The 22,079-nt window shown below is 36.6% G+C and overlaps 1 pseudogene; it reads left to right on the forward strand.

Annotated features, from left to right (window-relative positions):
- Positions 1-1,931: 1,931 nt before the first annotated feature.
- On the forward strand, positions 1,932-2,985 carry LOC102687736 (craniofacial development protein 2-like; annotated as a pseudogene).
- Positions 2,986-22,079: the final 19,094 nt, after the last annotated feature.

Below are 22,079 nucleotides of genomic sequence, written 5' to 3' on the forward strand. Positions count from 1 at the left end.
AACAACATTTGTACAAAGTGGGAAAAAACATCAATCTCAAAAATTCTTCGATAGGATATTTGGAATGGAATGGATAGGTGTAACAAAAGATTCTAAATCAAGGAATTTCTTAAATTGTAAACTGGAAAACAGATATACAGTATAAAAGATTTAAAATTGGACGTATGAAGCATCAGATAAAAGCAAAATTCCTACCATCCATTTTCTAACTGCTTTATCCAATACAGGGCCTTTAGGGGAGCCAGGCAAGGAATGGGCATAAGATATGATACACACCCAGTCCATAATAATAATGAGCTTTAACATGACTGTTTTCATTAAAAACATTGCTCTGGTCTTTTCACCTTTGTGAAAAGGTGTTACAAAGACTCCAAATAAATACAATTCTTGAGAATGATACCCCTGAAATCTTTTAAATTGACAGAAGTATTAACACTAAATAAATATAAAGTAAATTGGCAGGGAATATTCATATAACATAGTTATGTAAACTACAAAATAATGGACATGTCCTTGGAATGGAAAAAAAAACAGAACACCAGTGCTTGTTCCTGGTCATTATGCTGTAAAAGCATAAGCATTTTTTCTGAAAATGCATACATTTTTTATATTGTCTATTATATGGAGTTTCATAGTTATCTAATTTACTATATCCTGTTTACCATGAAGCATAGTACAGAATAACTGTTCAAATATTTCTGCAGCTGTTTGTAATGCCTTACAATGTGTCTGGCATTGCCTTGTAAAACAATGCCCTGCCCCTTCCAATTATCTTGCAATTCCAACAGCCCATTTTGTTGATCTACAGATTACATTTTAAAGTGAATATTTCTGGTCAAAATGTAAATGCTGAAAGTGAACTCTTTTATGGGTGAAGGAAGTTGGATGTCAGCGAACACTGCAAAGGAAACTTACCCAAATTATTTCAAATCCCAATTAGTAGAGTGGTTTCTCTACTCTATGAGTTTACATGATTACAGAACGAGCACACCAGTCTCCGTGAAGTCCCTGGGTGGTGGTTTTCAAGATTCAAACATGAAAACAAAGGAGCATTTAAAACACCTTAATTATAAAAGTGTAGAAAGGCACAAATCAGAAGAATACAAAGAATGTAAAAATCTTCCAAAGACATTGAATATTTCTTTGAGCATGGTGAAGCTGATCATTCAGAAGTGGAAGGTGTATTATACACCTACAGTAGAAGCTACCACATTGGGAAGCTTGGCTGCAACCTGCTTCAGTTCGCTAAATACCTAGAGCTCAGATGAAAATTCAGCAGGACAATAATCCAAAGCACAAAGCCAGACCTACTCTAGAGTGAATGTCATTGATTGCATGTACACTACACACATATTATTGTTTTTGAATTAATCAATTTTTGACATTTCACTTATTTTTATCACAAAAACTGTGCAGTGTGAGCAGGTAAGTTTTGATTTTAAATATTTGCTTGCAATGTGCTTACATTGTTTGTAGTTCATCAAGGTGTGACGTCATTAGAAGGGTATGAGTGCTTTTGCAAGACCTGTGGTATTAAGAAATGTGTAAGTTAAAACTATATATTTGTTCCATTGGCTAAAAATCACATTGTCTGCTACTATACAGTGTTTAAGCAGTTATATTTGAAATGCAATTTTTAGCTGAAATACTAAGTAAACCATTTCAAAATACCTCATGCCCACATACTTTACAAATCATGCAGATAAATGCAGGACTATACATTTATTAACCCAGCCATGCAGGGTTACTCCTGCATGCCGGTCCCAAGCCCGGACAAATGGGGAGGGTTGGGGAAAGACCTGGCGACCTACCCGAGAAAACCATCGCCATGAAAATTCATGGAAAAATACATGGAAAATCTCTCACATGTTTCAAATATGGTCCCCAGGCCAGCAGGTATCCAAAAAACGACTGGGGAAGAGCAATGATCATTTGCGAATTATCCGGGATTTTATGACGCAAATGGGGGAAATCCTTCGGGAAGCCCAGATGCTGATGCTGCCTGCGATGAAAGAAAGAATCTGCGCTGCACGAAAACACACAAGATCTCAACATGGAACGTCCGTGGAATGAGTCAAGGGAAACTGAACATCATCAAGCGAGAAATGATCAGACTCAACATAAATTTGCTTGGAATTAGTGAATTACACTGGAAAGATAATGGCCACTTCAAATTGGATGATGTTTCAGTGTATTATTCTGGGCATCAAGAACTTAGAAGAAACGGAGTGGCTCTCATAGCACACAAGAACATAGCCCATGCAGTCAAGAGCTACACCACCATCAGCGACTGCATGATGGCCATCCGAATCTGTGGAAACCCGCTAAATGTCATGGTTTTACAAGTCTATGTTCCAACAACAGATGCTCCAGAAGATGAAAGCGAACGATTTTATGCCAAAATCGAGGAAGCACTGGAACAAGTGCCCAAAAAGGATATCATTTATATCATGGGCGATTTCAACGCGAAGGTCGGCAGTCAGGAAGAGGCGAACATCATAGGCCGGTGTGGATTGGGCGAAAGGAAGGAAGCTGGTGATGGTTTGGTCCAATTCTGTCATGAAAACCATCTCAGGGTCTCAAATACATGGTTCATGCAACCGAAATGCCGTCTGTACACCTGGACAGCCCCCAATGGACAGCGTTGCAATCAGATAGATTACATTCTTTGCAGTCAATGCTGGAAAAGTTCAGTCCTAGCCATAAAACTTTCCCTGGTGCTGACTGTGGTTCTGACCATGAACTGCTTGTTGCCACCATCAAGGTGAAATTCTGCAACATCAAAAAGAATGCTCCATCAAAGCGTTTTGATGTCTCCAAGGTACCTGTTTCATATGCAGTCACAGTGAGGAACAGATTCGAGCTGCTTGGCAATGAAGACAAACAGCTGGACGAATTGTGGCAGGAATTCCAATCCACAATTATCAAAACAACTCAGGAACACATACCATACAAGAAACTAGAGAAAAGGAGCAAGTAGCTTTCAGCAGAAACCATCAAAATCGCCGATCAAAGAAGAACAGCCGAAGCCACTGGGGACCAAGATGAGGCTTGGAGGCTAAATACAGAATTTCAAAGGGCAGCAAGGAAGGACAAAGAAGCATACTGGGATCAGCGATGCAAGCAAATGGAGGAGGAATGTCGAAAAGGTCACACCAGAAATCTCTTTGCGCAGGTCAAGAAAATTCGAACTTCTTTCACTACCCACAAAGGAGCAATCAAAAACAAGAAGGGGAAGGTCCTGACTGGCCAGCAATGCATCAGAAGCAGATGGCAGAATACACGGAAGAGTTGTATGCAAGCACTAGCGACCTTGAGCCACCCCACGATGACCCAGTGGAAATGGAGCCAGCTTTCCTGGATGAGGAAGTCGTATGGGCGCTGAAGAAGTTACCAAACAACAAGGCACCTGGTATTGACTGCATCCCAGCAGAAATGTTGAGGCCTGTTCCACCAGTGGCTATCAAAGCGATCTGCCAGAAGATCTGGGAAACCAACAGGTGGCCAAAGGATTGGAAGAGATCAGTATTCATCTCACTGCCTAAGAAAGATGACGCAAGGGACTGTTGCAGCTACCGTACAATAACCCTGATTCCTCATGCAAGCAAAGTCCTTCTGAAGATCATACAGCAGGGTCTGTGCCCAATCATTGAAGCAGAACTACCTGACTCGCAAGCAGTGTTCAAAAGAGGTTGTGGTACCAGTGACCATATCACAAATCTGCGGTGGATTATGGAGAAATGTCATGAACATCAGAAAAACATCTACATTTGCTTCATCAACTACAGTAAGACATTCGACTGAATCGAACACGATAAGCTATGGAAGGCCCTGCAAGAACTGGGAGTGCCAGCACACTTGATCCAGCTGATAAGATCCTTTTATAAAGACCAAGAAGCAACTGTTCGAACACAACATGGAGACACCGAATGGTTCAAAATCGAGAAAGGTGTGCAACAAGGCTATATTCTGTCCCCTTTTCTTTTCAATCTTTACTCAGAAATGATCATGAGGAAATTAGATCTAGAAGAATCGGAAATCGGTGTGAAGATTGGAGGCAGAAATATTAATAATCTCTGCTATGCTGATGATACAACATTACTGGCGGAAACGGAAGATGGCCTGGAATACCTCATATTAAGAATCAAAAAGGAAAGTGAAAAGATGGGTCTCCACCTCAACATCAAAAATACGAAGATCATGACAACAGCTGGAAAGGGAGCAGTCAAAATAACCATCAATAGTGAAGAGATCAAATGTGTCAAGGGTTTCTGCTTCCTGGGATCCATCTTTGACCAAACTGGAGACTGCGGCCCTGAAATCAGGCGACGAATTGAGTTAGGCCGTAGTGCGATTATGAGCATGCACCAAATCTGGAAGAGCAAAGACATCAGCTTCACAACCAAATGCAAAATGGTCCATGCTATTGTGTTCCCCACATCAATGTATGGGTGTGAAAGCTGGACCCTGAAAAAAGCTGACCGAAAGAGAATGGATCCTTTCGAGCTATGGTGCTGGAGAAGACTGTTAAGGATACCATGGACAGCAAGGGTCTCCAATAAAGAGGTTCTGGAGCACATCAAGCCAGAAATTTCGCTTGCGGGAAAGGTCACCAGACTCCAGTTCACTTATTTTGGTCAAGTGATGCGATCAGATTCATTGGAGAAAGCAATGATGCTTGGAATGGTCAGTGGAACAAGAAAACTGTAACGAACAGTTCTTTCCGGACCCTAAGCGGACGACACAGTCCGACGGAGTGGGGGAAACACTAGGGAAACGTCATGCAGGAAAACGGGGCTGAAGACAGGGGGGCGTGTCCAAGGTGCGCTGGTGCACGGGGAGGTGTGGCCGAGGCGAACAATCCGAGAGTAGTCCTTAGGGAAAATCCAAAACGCAAGGGTATGTCCAAAACCAGGAGATCCATCAGAGCAAGAATTAAAAAACCACGAAGGCCGGGTCGGAACCGGCGGACGGGGAACAGGAACGGGAACTGAGATTAAAACCTTAACGGGACCAGGCACTTCCAGGTCCCGGACTCGCACGATATGGAAATCAGATGCAGAGCCCGGATGAGCATCAGCGCCTGGCTTTTAAGGTGGGCTAGGTAAAAGGGATCAGGTGCACAGAATGAAGTCTTTAGTGAAAGGGCTGGAGCACCCTTAAGGAGGGGGGACTATAATCGTGACAAGAACGAGGCTGCCAAAGAACGCGGTGGCTCAACACCATCAAAAACGGACACTGGCTAAGGCATAGAACAGCTGAAAGGGAAAGTCCAAGACCGGAAAGCGTGGCAAGTGATGGCCTATAGAATCGCAGAGAGTCTGATCCGACTGACCGGATAACATCATCATCATGCATTTATTGTTTGTCTACATACATTTATAAAACTATGTTTTATGTCACACATCTCCTAAACAATTATATTTAGCCTTTACATATTTCTACAAATAAGAGTTATGAAAATAGAGAACACCAGACATAGAAAGAGTGGATTCATCAATAAGTAAAGTAAATAATCATAACTCACAAGAATATACAGAGCAGATTATATAATTTTGACAAGGTTAAAAAATTATTAACTAGAATCTGGTCTTCACAGATGATCTAGACAAAGACCTCCATGTTTTTTTAATGTTGTTCTCTCTCTCTTCTCTCCTTACTTCTTGTCTGCCTACTTGTTTCATCCTCTGTTCCTCAACTGTTGATGACTCTTAATCATTTATCCAGAACTTAATTAACCACATTAAACCAGACAATTCTTTTGATCAGTGTCTTAGACCCTCTTCCACTGAACAAATACCTCATTTCTTTTTTTTTGCTCTGAATCTCCTGAAAACTAGAAATGTTGACACTAGCTACTGTAGGTGATTGACTATTATTGAATTAAGATTCTTGAAACACCGCAAAAGGCACTTCCAACAACCAGAAAAAATTCAACAGTAAACTAAATCTAACAAAAAAACAAGTTCACAGTATGGAGTTCAAGTACTGTAGTAATACTTTATTTACATATAAACTAGTAAAAGCTCTGGATTATAGTGGGTTTTTTTTAATACAGCATTCTTATTGGGATGGGATACTACATAAAAGAAAATATTTTAATAAAGTTTCTGCTCCACCTGTAGTTCACAGGAAATTTCTAATTCTTTTTTTGACACTGAAATAATCAATGTTTTTTTTTCTATGCACTGTAATGGACAGTATTAAATTACCCATTTGAGAATAAAATGCATTGGAATTTTAAATATGATGTCAAATATGGAGTTTTACTGTGTACTACTGACTAACAGGTGAGCTATACAATGAAATATCTATGGAATATATGTTTTCTTTTATTTACAGACTGAACCAATTTCATTTAGCATTCTGTATTTCAAAGAGACAACCCACTACTCACAAAAGGTATTGTAAATGAATGTAAAAATACAGTGAAACAACAGAAGTAGTAGCAGAGAGAAAAGCAAAGTAAAAGAAATCCTCAGTGCTGTGTGAAATAAAAGAGAAATGGGAGGAAAGGAACTGGAATTAATGTGGAGGGTTGTGGAGAGAATGGTAACAGGTGAGGTCTGGCAGTCTCATTCAAATGATTCCACTGACACCACTGCTGGAGCTAGTGTATGAATGGCTGCAAGAGTCAGTTCCTATTTGCCTGTAAACAGCTGTGATGAGGGAAGTCCACAGATTTTGAGCTTCCTCCCAGTGTAATCTGTCTAAACCTCTTAACTTTACTTTTAGGGCCGTCTGTCTTTGGGAATTCTTTTATCTCAAGATTGGGGGATCAACTAAAAAAGTAGCTTTGCTGAAGGGAGAGCATGAAGAGCATTAGGCAATGGAACTGAAAGATGAGTAATGACAGACCTTTGTGTTGCCTGTAAATATATTAATGCCAGACATGCTTTTTAGTGATTTTGCAGGGGTTCCAGGCTAGTTCTCAAAGTGGGCTAGAGTGATGTTATTCAGTATGAAAAGTGTATTATTTATTAATCTAAAATTCTAATGAAAACACCTTAGTCAATTTTTTAACTCAGTGGAAAAAAATATAAGCTAACACTGCAAAGAGGTGTTCTGTGGTTAGTTTTGTTTAAAATTGGAATATTTAGAAATGAAGATTCATTTAGATCTTTAGGACTGAAATGTTACTTTGAACACGGGTATTTTCCTGTTTTAAGATGTTAAGCAATTTCTTTTTGTTTCAAGAAACTAAGAAACTCCAGGTTTAAGATAAAGTTCATAAGATGTACCAACTACAGTATATTAAAGTCTGATTTTTCAATTGTTTGTGTTTTTTTAGTTTGTACAAAACTAGTTCATTCACAATATTGAGCAATCTAAAATAAGGATCCTCAAAAATGCATACAATAATTTGTTGTGAGCCATTGTGAAAAACAAAGAAAAAACTAATATGACAAACACATCATCAAAATATCAGGTATAATTTTTGACCATACAGTATAATGCATTGCCCTAGGAACTCTGAACCCTAACCCTAACCCTAACCTAACCCGATGCTTAGCTAGGGTTTGGGTGAGGATTTCCATAAAATGTAGATAATTTGTGATGGTACTGAATGGCTGTGTTTTAGGACAGAAAAGAAATTTAGGAAAACTGATATTTCTATGTCATCTCCACCTTTTTGTTCCACCTTTCCTATATGGCTGTATAATGTATATTTAATATTGTCAGTTAAATTTAAATATGGATTTAAATTCAACATACTGTAACTCATTTTCCATTTTAAAAATAAAAAAAGTTTATTTATATTAATATGAAAGTGTGATAAAAAAAACTCCTTAAAAACTAAGTAAAGAACTGCTTACAGTATTATTAGCATCCATCTTCTTGGGCAACACTAACAGGAAGAACCATCTGAACAAGACAAAACGTGTCATGAAGAATATGTGTGAGAGTGAACTACACTGAAGTTTCTATAGAATTGTAATTTGGTGATGGAATCTGATGAATTGCCTGGCATTAAGGCCCAAATTATTAAGAAAAAAACAGTTGCTGTAGAAACATCCATTGACGTTAGTGTTGTAATGGTTCACAGATCAAACATTGTATTCTAGGTACTAAGAGAAAATATATTAACTAGATCTCTTGCAAATTAATTTACCATTGCAAGTTCTTAGTGATTATACTGTAGCATTCCATTTGTGTGTGAAATAAAGCTTCTTATCTAAAGCCAACCACACTGCTCTATCCTATATACAGATCAATGCAGAAACAACTGTTTTGGACCACAACCTAATAAAAAGAACTATTATTCTGATTTATCAGGCTTTTTCAGAGAATGGAAATTCCATTCCTCTTTTTGAAGACAATAAAAAATGCAGCTGTTTTTAAGAACAAAAAAGTCATGGATAGTTGACTAAGATTAATTAACCTTCAATTACTGTATATAGTAACATCGCATTCATAGACTAGATCTGTTTTCTCCTTTCATAGTTTTTCATGTGCTCAGCAAATGCCAGTATTTTCTGAAGCACATGTTTACAGTCTTTCATGTCCAGTACTTTTGTCTAACCTGCTTTTGGGGGGAAATAGGAATCTGTGTGTTCATTCCATGTGAAGCATCCAAGCATCCAAGCACAATATAGGGAGATGTTAGCATCAGCATCATCTGCTGAACAGAGCCAGAGGAAAGAATAGGCAGGGTGGATGATTGTTTCATACTGACTAACAAAACCAGGTTAACCAGGCATTGGCATGGCCTCTCTGTGTAATGGGCAATAGGAAAACTTTCAGATTATTCAGTACTTGTTCCTAATTTGGTCTTAACATAACAAGAAGAATTTTGGCGAGGCTACGAAACATCTTTTCCTGTTAAATTTATTTGTTGTTATCTTCTTTTTGCTACAATTACATTGTGTTTCAAAAGGTAGTTGATTGCATTAAAGCATTTTTTACAAACTGACACAATTTAAATTTGTTGACATTTCATTTTGATATTGGAGAAATCTTCTTTTCACTAACTCCACCTGCTTTTGGGTCTTCATAATTAATGTGTATTAATTAAGCATTAATAAATTAGGAAGAATTAATCACAGAACTAAATGCCCTAAAGCTACAAAAGATAAATGACTTTTGCAAAGCAGTTCTTAAAACTTATTAAAAAACATTGTATTTTCTAAGCATATCAACCATGCAATATTAAAGGTTTGCAATGCTAAAACAGGCATAATTCCTAAATATATTTGTCTTTTAAAGATAAACTCTATATTACACCTTCTTATTCTAAATTAGTCTGAACATTTGATACGATTGAGAAAATTGTATGAAGTTTCAACAATCTCATTTACCCAATCCTTTTTTGCGGAAGTGGTTGTATGAAAAACATTTGAGGAAAAGTAGGCAGTTCAGAACACGAAAAAGCTCTGAATTATTGCTCTCCAAATTATTTTTGAAACTATATATCTGTTAGTTCTGCATGAAATAACACATGATACTATTGAAAAACTTTCATTTTAGAAGGATGTTAATGTTATCATTAGATTTGTATTTCTGAAGAAACATACATTTGCACTTTGTGAGAGCAATATTCCCTACTAGATGACAACTAACAAATTCACAAAGTCTAATAAATTCAGAAGAGTAAAATTCCTTTTTCTTCCCTGTATCTGATATGTTTCTGTTTGTCATGGAGGAACCTGGTGGACCACAAAAGCTGCAAAGCTATAACCCTTCTGTATTGTCTCTTCTCCTCTCCATATTATATTTGTATATTTATCTTTTTACTCTAGATCTCCCACTTTTAATTATACAATACCACATGGTCTAAAGAGCTGGGATCATCTTCTGGAAATTCTAGCCTCATGAGCGGGGGAACTTCCAGTCTAATAGGTTGTGAAAACATCTGGTCTCCACTCATTTGGTGTTTGCTTATCTGATCAGATATTCCTGAGTTTTTGGGCTGCTTATCTAATGAAATGCCTCAGCTGTCCAACATATTTACCCCCCCACCCCCTCAGCAGCCAGAACAGATGAGGGACAAGAAAAATAACCAGAATTAATATCCATACTAGAACCAGATAAAAAAAAAATCTATACAAGGCACATATACAAATTGAGTAATTTCAAAATTGCATTAATAACTTCAGTGGAGTCACCTGTAGTCACTGAAATATCACAAAGTGACAATTTATGAGGCTCCCTCATCTCTTTCCACTACCCTTTTCAACCCATTCAACACTCACATTTCAGCTCCTGATTTGCAACATCCTTCAGAGTCTGAGCAGAACTCAGTTTCTCTTTGTACATTTTTAGTGGATACCAGTTCTTCGATTGCTTCCCATTTTTCACACTAAGATTTTAGTAAGATTAAGTTTTTCATCTTTTGTTGTTCAATTTCTACTATTAATTAGAGATTTTTCATTCCTTTACTATATTCCTTCTTCTGTCTGGCCTCCATCATGGCCTCTACAGAAATAATTCTCCCCTCTGGATGTCTTTTTTCAGCAAACACCTGGCAGAGCTGAGACTGAAAACTGTCAACGTCTGCTCACCTTTCCACTACTTATAGCTTATATCCGGAAACCCAGCCAGAACTACAGAAAGAAATTATCTCTTGCCTTTATCCAGCTCTGCCTTGAAGCTGTCATTGCTACATTGGGACCTCCTAACTCTTCAGTCTCCAGGCTCATCTTCTGTTGTTCATGAACTGGAAGAGGCTTACTTTTCTCAATAAACACATTAGTTGATTCATGCAGTGCATTCCTGATGCAGTCTGTTCAACTTTGTAATTTGCTCACCCTCAATGAGTGTACTCCCTATCTCAATACTGGTTCAGAGCATGAAGGTTTATTTCCATTCCCCCCTTCTATTGGAGTAACTTTGGAGAATTTTGCTCTTTTCCTCTTAAAATTCTTTTGGGATAAGACATTTTCTCCCTCTTACACTCTAAACTGGAGTTTAAATTCTTTCCCTCAGAAGGCCGAGGGGCAGTGTCTTTTCTTTCTATTATGGGTAATTACAGTATCGAACCTCTGGCCGTTATTAGGTGAATGTTCATGTGCTGCAGCTCTTCTGGTACCGAGTGCATCTTATTTTCCCTCCTCCTTCACACAAGAGCAGGCTTTTAGTCTGTGGCCATTCTCTTTAAATAAAATATTATCCTAATTGGGCACCATCAATAGCATGCCAATAATTAGAGCTGTATCTGGAATTAAGGGTTTTAATAGGATAGTCTTCCATCTGAAAACCCTCATAAGCCATCAAAATACCTACATATAATTTTCACTGAGCCTGGATAAAAGTGTTTTCAGATCTCTGTTTCCAGCCAGAACGGATCACTCATCCACTCCAAATCCATCAGTTCTTGTAGTATTTTTATCTAGTAAGACTTAAATTTCCCTTGCACTGTCATCAGGTACTAGAGTGAGCTGTTCCACTTGACTAAAACCTATGCTGCAGTTCCCACCATATTTGGCATATCCAAGTGAGTCCTTGAAAAACACGCTCACAAACACAACCATAAGGTAAAAAAGTCAATGCTTTCATTTATGTGATGTGAGAAAAACTCCAAAGAGAAAACAAAACCTAAGGTCCAAGGAGCTTTAAGGACCTCTAATGTCTCCTTTCTAGAAATACTGTAGATGGGTGCTTACTGCTTATTGGCATCCAACATTCAAAGTCTTTCACAAAAACCAAAAAGATATTTGAAAATAAACTTACAACTTACAAACTTACAGAATGTGCTCATGTGCTGGGGCTCATCAATCTGTTGCTTCCTACCTTCTTTTTTCTCCTGGTGCAATGCATAACAGAGCTTCTCTCTTCCTAGAGACCAGAGATCAGTGGCTTGCTGGAAGCCAGGTTTTAAACTGTCAGTGGACCAATTGTTTTCAACCAATTTATCAGGTAACTGATGATGGCAGCTCATTCTGGAAATATTGTTCAACTGGATCTGCCATCTTGGTTCCATCTAATGTCCTCTTCCAAATGGGCGGTGCGGTGGCTCTGTGGCTAAGGATCTGTGCTTGTGGCTGGAAGGTTGGCAGTTCATATCCCGTTGCCGGCAGAGGAAACCTACTGCGTTGGGCCCCTGAGCAAGGACCTTAACCCCAATGCTCCAGGGGCGCTGTATAAATGGCTGATCCTGCGTTCTGACCCCAAGCTTCTCTCCCTGTCTGTGTGTCTCATGTCTCACCAATAAAGTAATCTTTTCTAAATAATGAATGTTCTATTGCTTTATGAAACTGATTAGTCCTAATACTTGCAAAATAGCAGTCTACAGCTGTTAACTTTGACTTTAAGTATACAAAATGTGGAGTTAGAAGTTTTAATCGACAATTCAAATATTGTTTCCCATGATTCATAGCAAGTACATGCTGATAAAAAACACGATAAACATGAAAAGTACCTCGTAAGATATTTCTCATTCAACCAGGAAAGTCTAAGTAGCTTGGTCATAAACAAAGAAAAGTCCACAGCCTCAGCTCAAAAGTATTCATGTTTACATTAAAAGCAAATACACATGAAAGTGAATCACAATGAGGAGGTTCATGTGTACATGGCCATTTGTACAGGCCTTTTACAAATTAAAAATAACAGATCTATCTTTAACCCTTTGCAATAATGATTTATATTGTGTGGCTAATAATTGTAAAATAGTCCAACATTTACCATTCATATATATGTATTCTCCATTAATCTTTCAGTTAGAGAAGCTCAGTAATAATTTATTTTAATGAGACATTTTTTTTACTAAGATACATCTTTTATGTGGTGTACTGTAACACATAGCTTTCCTTCTTTTGCTGATCAGCAACTCAAAACAAATAGATTTAAATCACGGTAACAGCAAAAGAATAACAATAATTAGGCTTTAACTCCTGCACTTTCACAAGTTTTACAGATGGACATGACCCAAATGGATTTGGATTTTTCTTATAAAATAATGTGAGAAAGCACACGCATCTTCATCTGTCACATAACACAAGTAGCACTTGCTTACTTTTCAGCTAAGACTTTTGATTTTGCTTATTGGCTGCAGGCAAGTCCATAAAGGACAAATTACAAAGTCAGAAGTCTGGAGTTAATAATTCCTTGCTTGGTTTATGTTTAACTCCTACTGTGAAACAGCAACCTCAATGGCAAGAGAAGTTACAGTAACTTTGTGTCACGTTACACTGCTATTGGTGATTTAAGTTGGAAATATGTTACCAAATTCAGGAGGAGCTGGAATTATTTTAATTAATTATATTCTACTTTAATGAGAAAGCAGCTGTGTATACTGTGTACACAATGAAATAGTAAATAACCAATAAAGTTATAATAAAGTGCCTATCAATAATTTGCATTAAAGCAAAGTCTCAGAATTAATATTAAATTTTATGATCAAGCACTTTATAGTTATTGGTGTTTAGTGTTCTGTAAACACTACATAATGAAATATTTTACAGATTTATTATAAGATCATAGGTACAGTATATACTATACTGTAGGATGCACTTCGAGGTAGATAACTTTAACACAATACCAGAATACAAAAAGATGCAGCACAATGTCTCTGCCTACATTGAGGTGGGCTACTGGAGGAAGACCTAAGTTACTTTTATTGGTAAGCAATAAAATTCAATTTAGAATAAGTTCAAGTAGAGTACCATCCACAGATAGGATAGCTGCATTAGCTTTAGACAGTTGATGGAGCATGACATGGGCATGACTTCGGTCTCAATGGACTTTAAATGAAGGAAATCATATGTCCATCATATTTGTTTATGTCAGAGATGCCACTACAAAGAGCAGAGACAGCCACATCAGTGTCAGGTTTAGAATGGACATCAAGTTGAGTATTATCAGCATAAAAATGATCATTTAGATCATGTGATCTTAGTAGCTGACCAAGTGGAAACAAGAAAATAATAAAAAATAAGGGGGCCCAGTATTGAGCCCTGAGGAACACCAGACTTAAAGAGACCAATTTCAGAGCTAAAACCACCAAGAGAGACAAAGTGATAGCGATCAGTGAGGTAAGACTTTGACCATTTAAGACCAGTATCAGAAACTCCAAACAAAGCCTCAAGACAAGAAAGTGAGATATCATGGTTAGCAGTGCCAAACGCAGCACTGAGGTCTGAAAGAATGAGGATAGAAAGAGAACCAGAATCAGAAACCATAAAAGATCATTAGTTAATTTAACTAGGGCAGTTTCTGTGCTGTTAAATTGTCGGAAACCAGATAGGAGGGATTCGAAGAGGTTATTTGCACTGAGGTGGTTATTTAACTGAAATGTTACAGCACTTTGCAAGAAAGGGTAAGTTGGAAATAGGGTGAAAATTGTTCAGGCTGTCCAGAGCGATATTGAGGACAATGGAGCAGAGATTAGTCGAGCAGGATTGAAATAAAGCAGTGGCGATGGGATCTAATAGGAAGGTGGTGGATTTCATATACGAAACCAGTTAACTGAGCAAAGAGACCCTAGAGAGAAGGAAACCAGTAAAACTGGGCAAGTGAAATGGCCTGTGTTACTTGTTTTACATTTGGCAGCTTGTTTGTCTTGTCAGTGTTACAGAGTTAGATGTACATTAAATAAATTTATTCCAATATAAGTGGAGGATGAGGATTAGCATAGGATGTAAATTCTATCCGTTATATTCTTGAGCATTGTATGCATTGTATAATTTCAACATAACTTTGATGAAGTTCTGCACTTTTAATAAAACATCCTAAAATTTTGTTTGCATTTGTTTTACTTGTCCATATTATTTAAAAGATTAAATAATATGTTTCTCTTCGTACTGAAATTTCAAAGTTGCACTTTGTTGACCATTGAGACTGAGTTTTTCATAGATTGCCAAAGATCTCTGAACTTGTCTATACATAGGTAACGCATTAACGCACGTTGACTAATGTAAATTGTAACTGATGCTGTAAGGTGATACGACTTGCTGTTTAACTCTTATACTATGACTATTACCATTAGAATTGCTCATTCCCTGATCCGTGGGTCTGTCTCTGCATGTGCCAAGTTACTTTAATTACATACTTAATGTCTTTGAATTAATATATGAAATTATAAACAATAAGCTTTTAATTTGTTAATGCTGGACTTGGTTTACATGGCTATTACTAAATTATTAGCACAAGTAAGCAAACATAATAAAGAATGTTGTGCATATGGAACCATTTAACAGGGGAGATCAGGAGGTGTCCATATGCAAACAAAATCCTACATGTAAACATTTTTTTATTTGGCTGTAAATATTTTTTTAATTGGCTGAATCAGATATGTATAAAGACAGAAAAATAATGCATTTGCACTTTTATGGTCATGTTGGCTTGTCATGCCTGAATGCATCAACATGTGTTTGACTGGAACAAGATTTTTCCATGAGCCTCAAGTCTCCTGAGTATTGTACTGCATGTAAAATGACAATGATTGTTTAAATATTTGTCCCAGGTTTCACCAGATTGCCAGGATATCAAATCTCAAGACTTCTCTGAAAGGCAGACATCGGGACTTCTCTGGTTGTCTCCCAACAGGTTTTAGGATGACCAGCATACGACTATAAATTTTTAATGAATTTAGAAATCAAACCTACCTTATTTCCTTTGTTATTTTATAGATTTACCAATGAACTGGTAGATCATGAAGTAACATACACATATAATATCTGATATATCAGGTTTATTTTAAAAATAAATGACAAGTTAGTCATATTTAAATTGACCAGTTTTACTTTACAGATTTATCGATATGCTGGTAATATTGTAGAATTACCAGCCATTAACAGAGTGTATCATTTTTCAAATAAACTTTTGGAATCGATACATTAATATATATAAAATGTCAGCTATTTTTTGTATACAGTAAATAAAACAATTATAAACACATTAGTTAGTAAACACATTAGTTGTGAGTTTTGCTTCCAAAATGCAGGACAATAAGTTTGTACAGTCCTGGAGATGTAAGGTAGGCCTCTGACAATTAACACTTGAGAACCAGACCACTTCTCACATTCTTGGTTTAAAATACTGTATGTAGATCAGCTGTGAAGGGATTTTCTGAAATTGTGGCAGTAGTGTCAACATTCTGTGGCCCAGCTTCTGGCAATGAGCACTTTGGGAGAGATCACATAACAAGGGTGACTGCCAGCCTGCCTCCCATTTCTATGGGTAGAGAAAAGTGCTCAAACCACCACGACTAGGAACTGCTGGATCAGTGGTAGATGTGGTTTGGGAGTCTGTGCCCCTGATTTGTGTCCTACTTCAGGTACCATTTTGAGATATTCACATCAAGGTTTCAGAAAGTACAGTACCTAGACATGCAGGACAGCACAAATGAAGATAAAGTGGAAGATATTAACAATATGTATTTTTCGTTCATATCTGTCAGTTACAGTAAGTAATAGGAATTAGATTGCTTACCATACAGATTCTAAATTTCATATAGGTTCACAAAAATGGAAACAACATGAATGTGTTTGAGATGAAATTGTAGAAAAATATGTTATATCAGAAGTGTAATAAAGAAGACTATAGTCAAGCAGAAACCTTTTAAATACTTGCTTAAGGAGGTGCATCCAATTACTGGATCTAAGGGTTCTTATACTTAATTATACAAGGATATTTACTGTTGGATCATGTTGTTCTTAGATCTTTGTGATATACATTTAATGCAAATCTTCATATTTTATTAAGACTAGGTCATTATGGAGCAGCATAGACATACACTATATTGTTACTCCCCATATGCAGTGAACTAATTCACCTGGGATCTTAACTACAATGAGCTTGGATGCATTCATGTTAAATTAAAATTCAAAACATACTTGATAAATATGTATTTATTAAGCTAAATTAAGAGGTGAATATTATTGCATTAACATTGTTTCAAGAGAACGTAGTTAATAGTTTTGCTTTCAACTGCACTTGCACCCCTTGCTGCCCAGTATTAAGATGACACCATTGACACCAAAGGGAGTAATTAAGTATACCAGCAACAATTAATTTCCTGAGTAACATCCTCGTATAAAAGGTTACTTGAACTCATACAAAAGTTTGGTTCCTTTCAAGATGTGTGATACAGATTATAATTATACATTAACCCCCAAAAAAACACATAATTACAAAACTGTTATATTTAAATATTGATTTAATATTTGTTTCTGTTGGTTTAAGAGCTGAGGAAATATGTAACACTTCTTTATTGCAGTGTTTCATATAGCTTACATGAAGCTATATAGGAAGTGGACTATCTTATTTTATGTGAGGATTAAAACCGGTTGTAAAGTTAAAATAGCAAATTAAGTTTAAGTGGGGTTGATGTTTGATCTTCTTCACTAGTTGAATCTAATCCTTCTTTAATTAATCTTTCTGTACAGAGGCATAAAACATGGCTTTTGTGCAATTATATGATTAAACTTAAATAATTTTCCTTTATTGCATCATAGAAAAATTACTTTGACACTAGAAGCAAATTGAAGCAGTGGTCTGCAGCCATAAAATGCATTTCAGTTGAACAAGAGATATTTTTAAGAAGGACTGACAAGAATAGACTTACAAATGTGAAGCAAGCTCTTAATAAAGCTTGATATTTCTAGCTCTTGTTCCTTCTTCCAAATTCCATTAGTCATTTCTGTGATATTTCACTTCTATGTCAATTTTTAAACAGCAGTATATTAACGAAAGTAATGAATTGCCATAACATTGTTGTATATTAAATATTAAAATAATATGTATAAGAATTTCAAGTGGAAATATTTTAGATCTGCAATTATGCAATTATAGCAATTATTCTTTCAAAGAATCTAAGACTGTTTTTATAAAGGGTGACACATTTCTTACAGGGACTTTTGCAGAGGACAGTTAGGACAGAAGTAGCTATGGATACCTCTCAGCAGCCAATGGTGAGTAAGCAGTCAAATGTATCCTCCACAGAATCAAATGAATCCCAGGAGACTTGGCCCTTGACCTGGTGACTGAGGGAAAGAGAAATGTACATCTCAGTGGTGGATAGACATGATGAAGATATCAGTTAAAATGTAAGGGACTCTCTGAAGGGATTTCAAACCTAGTAGTTCTTGCTTTAAGACACACGCTTGTAAGCACTTTGGTTAAATATTGGAATCGATACATTTTACAGTGCCCGTTTATTGAAGAACAGGAAAAAGGTTACAAAAGAGAAAACATTCAAAAATTATTATTAATAATAAATATGATTCTTTACATTAATAGGGCAATTTTCATATCAAAGGATCCCTAAACATTTCACATGTACTATGTACCAGCATATTAAAAAATACAGCCAAACTGTACAAGGTATTACCGACTTCTACCCGAGTTAGGCTTGAAACCGTTCTCATTGTGAGAACCATTCAACACAAAATTTTCATTAACAGAATATTTGTCAAAAATGGAATCGTTGCATTGTGCATACGTTCTCTTTTGGTTTGGATAATGTGGCCTACTTATTTCTCATTAAAAATGTTATTCAGTAAAGTATTTCTTGCAATCAAATCAGTGGAAGAATGTTGGACCTGTTTGAAGAACATCTGAACCCTAACCCTAACCTAGCCCAAACGCTTAGCTAGGGTTAGGGTTAGGATTCTGACAAAACGTAGAACATTTTTGATTGCATGGCTATGTTTTAGGACAGAAATGAAATTGAGGAAAAGTGGTATTTCAATGTTATCTTCACATTGTTTCTTTCATAAATAGGTGTATACACTGCATTGACCTTATAGGAAATGTTCTCTAGAATGCCCTGAGAGCAAAAGTGAGAAAATGTTATTATACTTTTAAAACTCTTGAATTTGTCATTGAATATACAGGCAGATTAACAAATAAAGAGAAAATGTATGAGGTATTAGTGACTTCTACCATAGTTAGGCCTGAAACCAAACTCATTGTGAGTACCATTAAACCCAAAAGTTTCAATAACAGAATGGAATCTTTGCATTGTGGATACATTCCCTCTTGGATTGATAAAGTGGTCTAGGTATTTCTTATTAAATATTTTATTCAGTAACGTATTTCTTGCAGTCAAATCAGTGGAAGACTGTGGGACCTGTTTGAAGAACATCTGAACCCTAACCCTAACCTAACCCAATATTGCTGTATACACTGCATTGGCCTTATAGGAAATGTTCTTTAAAATGTCAAGAGAGCAGAAGTGAGAAAAGTGAATATACTTTTGAATTACATCGATTACTGTAGTAGACGATCCACTTTATGTCCAAAGCATAGTGCAGCAAGCATGACTATACTATACCTACTATACTAGACTATACCTACTATACACCTCTGTATAGTAGGTGATACTAGAAAGCCATTCTGCTAAAGCAGCCCCACTATACAGCAGAACAGGTGGAGATATGGGAAATTACTTCAATTTAATTATGTGTAAAATTTAGGTAGGCCAGATTGAACAAGGCCAGAGTGGTATTTAGCCAGGACACTAGGTTTAATTATCCTAGTTTTTTGTAGAGCGCCATGGAATCTTGAAAGACCTTGAAGTAAATTCCTTAGTTTAACAGCTTTTTAGAAGGACAGCACTACTTGTGTTACAGAGATTTCTTGACTGCAGGGTGTGTATCATTATGCAAAATTACTTATGAAGTTGTTTCTAGAAAGAATACTATGAACATTATTCTGTACCATAACTATCAGTGCTGAGAAAAAAAAATGCAATCTGTAGTACAATTTTGGGGATTATAATTTCTTGTCATGATGTCCTTGTTTGATTGAAACAGATCATTGGTGTGTAAAGTAGAAGAATGAAATGTTACCTAATATACTGTAGTACTATATTGACAATGTACCATATACAGTACTTTGTTGTAAGGAAGTCTATTAAAAAGTCTCACACCAGTTCAAGGCATATCTATGTATGGTGTAGACAGTCATACCACTTTGGATGCCTACACACATTAGAAATCATTTAATTTCATCAAAACGAAATACAAATTCTTAATAAGTAATGATCTAGTACAGATCTTGTGAAGGACCTTCCTGAAAGTGTAGGAGATAACATTCCTTCAAGAACAGTATGATACACAAGAGTGTAAAACAGTTTGCAGAAATCTGCTCAGGATGCATTTCTGACAGAAACAAAACAAAAAGCTGAAAAGGACACGAAACAAGCCATGCAGTGGCTTGACATTTTGTCTTAACAGATGAGTCCATGTTTGAGCTGTTTGGCAAGAATCAACAGCAGATTTTTGAAGGTGGACTGGAGAGTAGTTTATCAGTGTATAACAGCCACAGGAAAGCATGGGGGTGGATCAATACTGTTGTAGGGCTGCAACTCAGCCAAGGGTGTTAGGGATTTACATAAAATCGAGGGTACCCTGATGGCTGACAGGTACAGGCTGATTCTGATTCATCATGCCATTCCCCCTGGAATGCATCTCATAGGGCAGAAATTCATCTTTTCACATGACAGCGACTCCAACTGTACAGCCAATGCAGTGAAAAATGTAAAATCTGAAATGTAAAGATGCTTATGGAACACTAATGCCCTGTCCTGCACAAATCCTTTATAGAAACATCAGAAACGATATGAGTTACATGGGTGCAAAAAATGGCAATCAAGCAACATAGATGAATTGCGGGAGCTATTATTGGATATTTGGATCACCATTTTAGTGTTTAATTTATAAACTGTTTGGGACCATGTAAAGAAGACAAATATGTTATTGAATAATAAATTTACTTTATTTTGTACTTGCCTTTTTAATAATTTAATTTGTGTGGATTAAATATTATACACAGTTTAGATGCTTCAGACCTGCATTGAACCTGATCTCCTGCTGATCTCCTGATGGACTCAAACTTTTGAATGCTATTTTCTAATTCCATTTTTTAGTTTGTGCACAGGCTCTATGTCAAGTAGGTACTTACCTGCATTTTTAAACAGCTGCTTTGATTGTACATGTATATTGTACATGATGCTTTGGTTTTCACGTCAGCCTTTAATATTAAGCAAAGAATTGAAGATGTTTGCCCATTTACTACTGAGGCTTCATTTTGCTGACTGTCATCTCATTTATAAAATTCTACGCATGTTGTGTACATTTGCCAATTACTCCTAACAATATTGCTGGTGCCTTTTCTAATTGATGTTTACTAAGTTATCACTTGCAATACACAGTAGCAAAGCATTGCAAAGAATGTTTTTTATAAAGCCACCAATTATTTTCTTTTCACAATACCACAATTTGGAAGCAGTAATTGCTAATCAGCATGGCATGTCAGCATGGAACATGCACTAACAAGAAAAATGAGGAACATGCACACTTGTCTAGATACAGGCACTTATCATAGACTTCTGCCTTTTTTCAAACCTTGACTGAAAACCTTGAACAGTGCAAGCTCAATTGGCAAACATGACAAACCCTGGAACTGGAGAATTGGAGAAATCCAGAATTCCCAGGAGGTACTGTATCTAGGAGAATGCAAACTTTGTTATATTAACACAATCTTGGGTATGTAACTCTGGGGCTGCTAATTTCATTTAACTGTCCAATGTCCTTCTTTCAATGTCTCAAAAACAGAATGAGTATCCCCACTATCTTTTTCATTATGTTGTTTTATTTTTCAGGATTTTGGTAACCCATGCATACTGTATCTCTTCTAAATGTCACTACAAAAGAAAACCTCTGGTGCTCAGTGAGAACAGAGTGGTGCAGATGTCCAAGTTAAGGTTTAATAATGGGTGCAACTTGACCCACAATAGTAATCACAGGTTCTTTCTCAAACACCTCATTGCAGTGTCCTGTCACAGGGTGTACCAGGGCAAACATCTGACAGGTAGTCTCCATTCCTTAAAGTTGGTAATGGTGTCTTTGTCAGCAATATACTTTACACTTGTAAGTGGACTACTCTTGCAAGGATGTAATTTATGTTTGTATTACATCCTATTCCCAACCTATACTTGAAACGAAAGAGGTACTGTTGATTGTTATCCTTCCTAGAAATTATGTTATGAAGTCATTTTAAAATAATTTAGACATTTTCCATAATCATGAATATAAATGGGATAATCTGCCCTAAATGTTTGAATGATGTTGTGTTCATTATGGCTTTCTCTCTGGTCACACTGTTTTTGTCTCCCCTTCTATTCCAAGTTTGGAAAC

Source organism: Lepisosteus oculatus, chromosome 2, assembly GCF_040954835.1.
Source record: "Lepisosteus oculatus isolate fLepOcu1 chromosome 2, fLepOcu1.hap2, whole genome shotgun sequence".
NCBI lineage: Eukaryota > Metazoa > Chordata > Actinopteri > Semionotiformes > Lepisosteidae > Lepisosteus > Lepisosteus oculatus.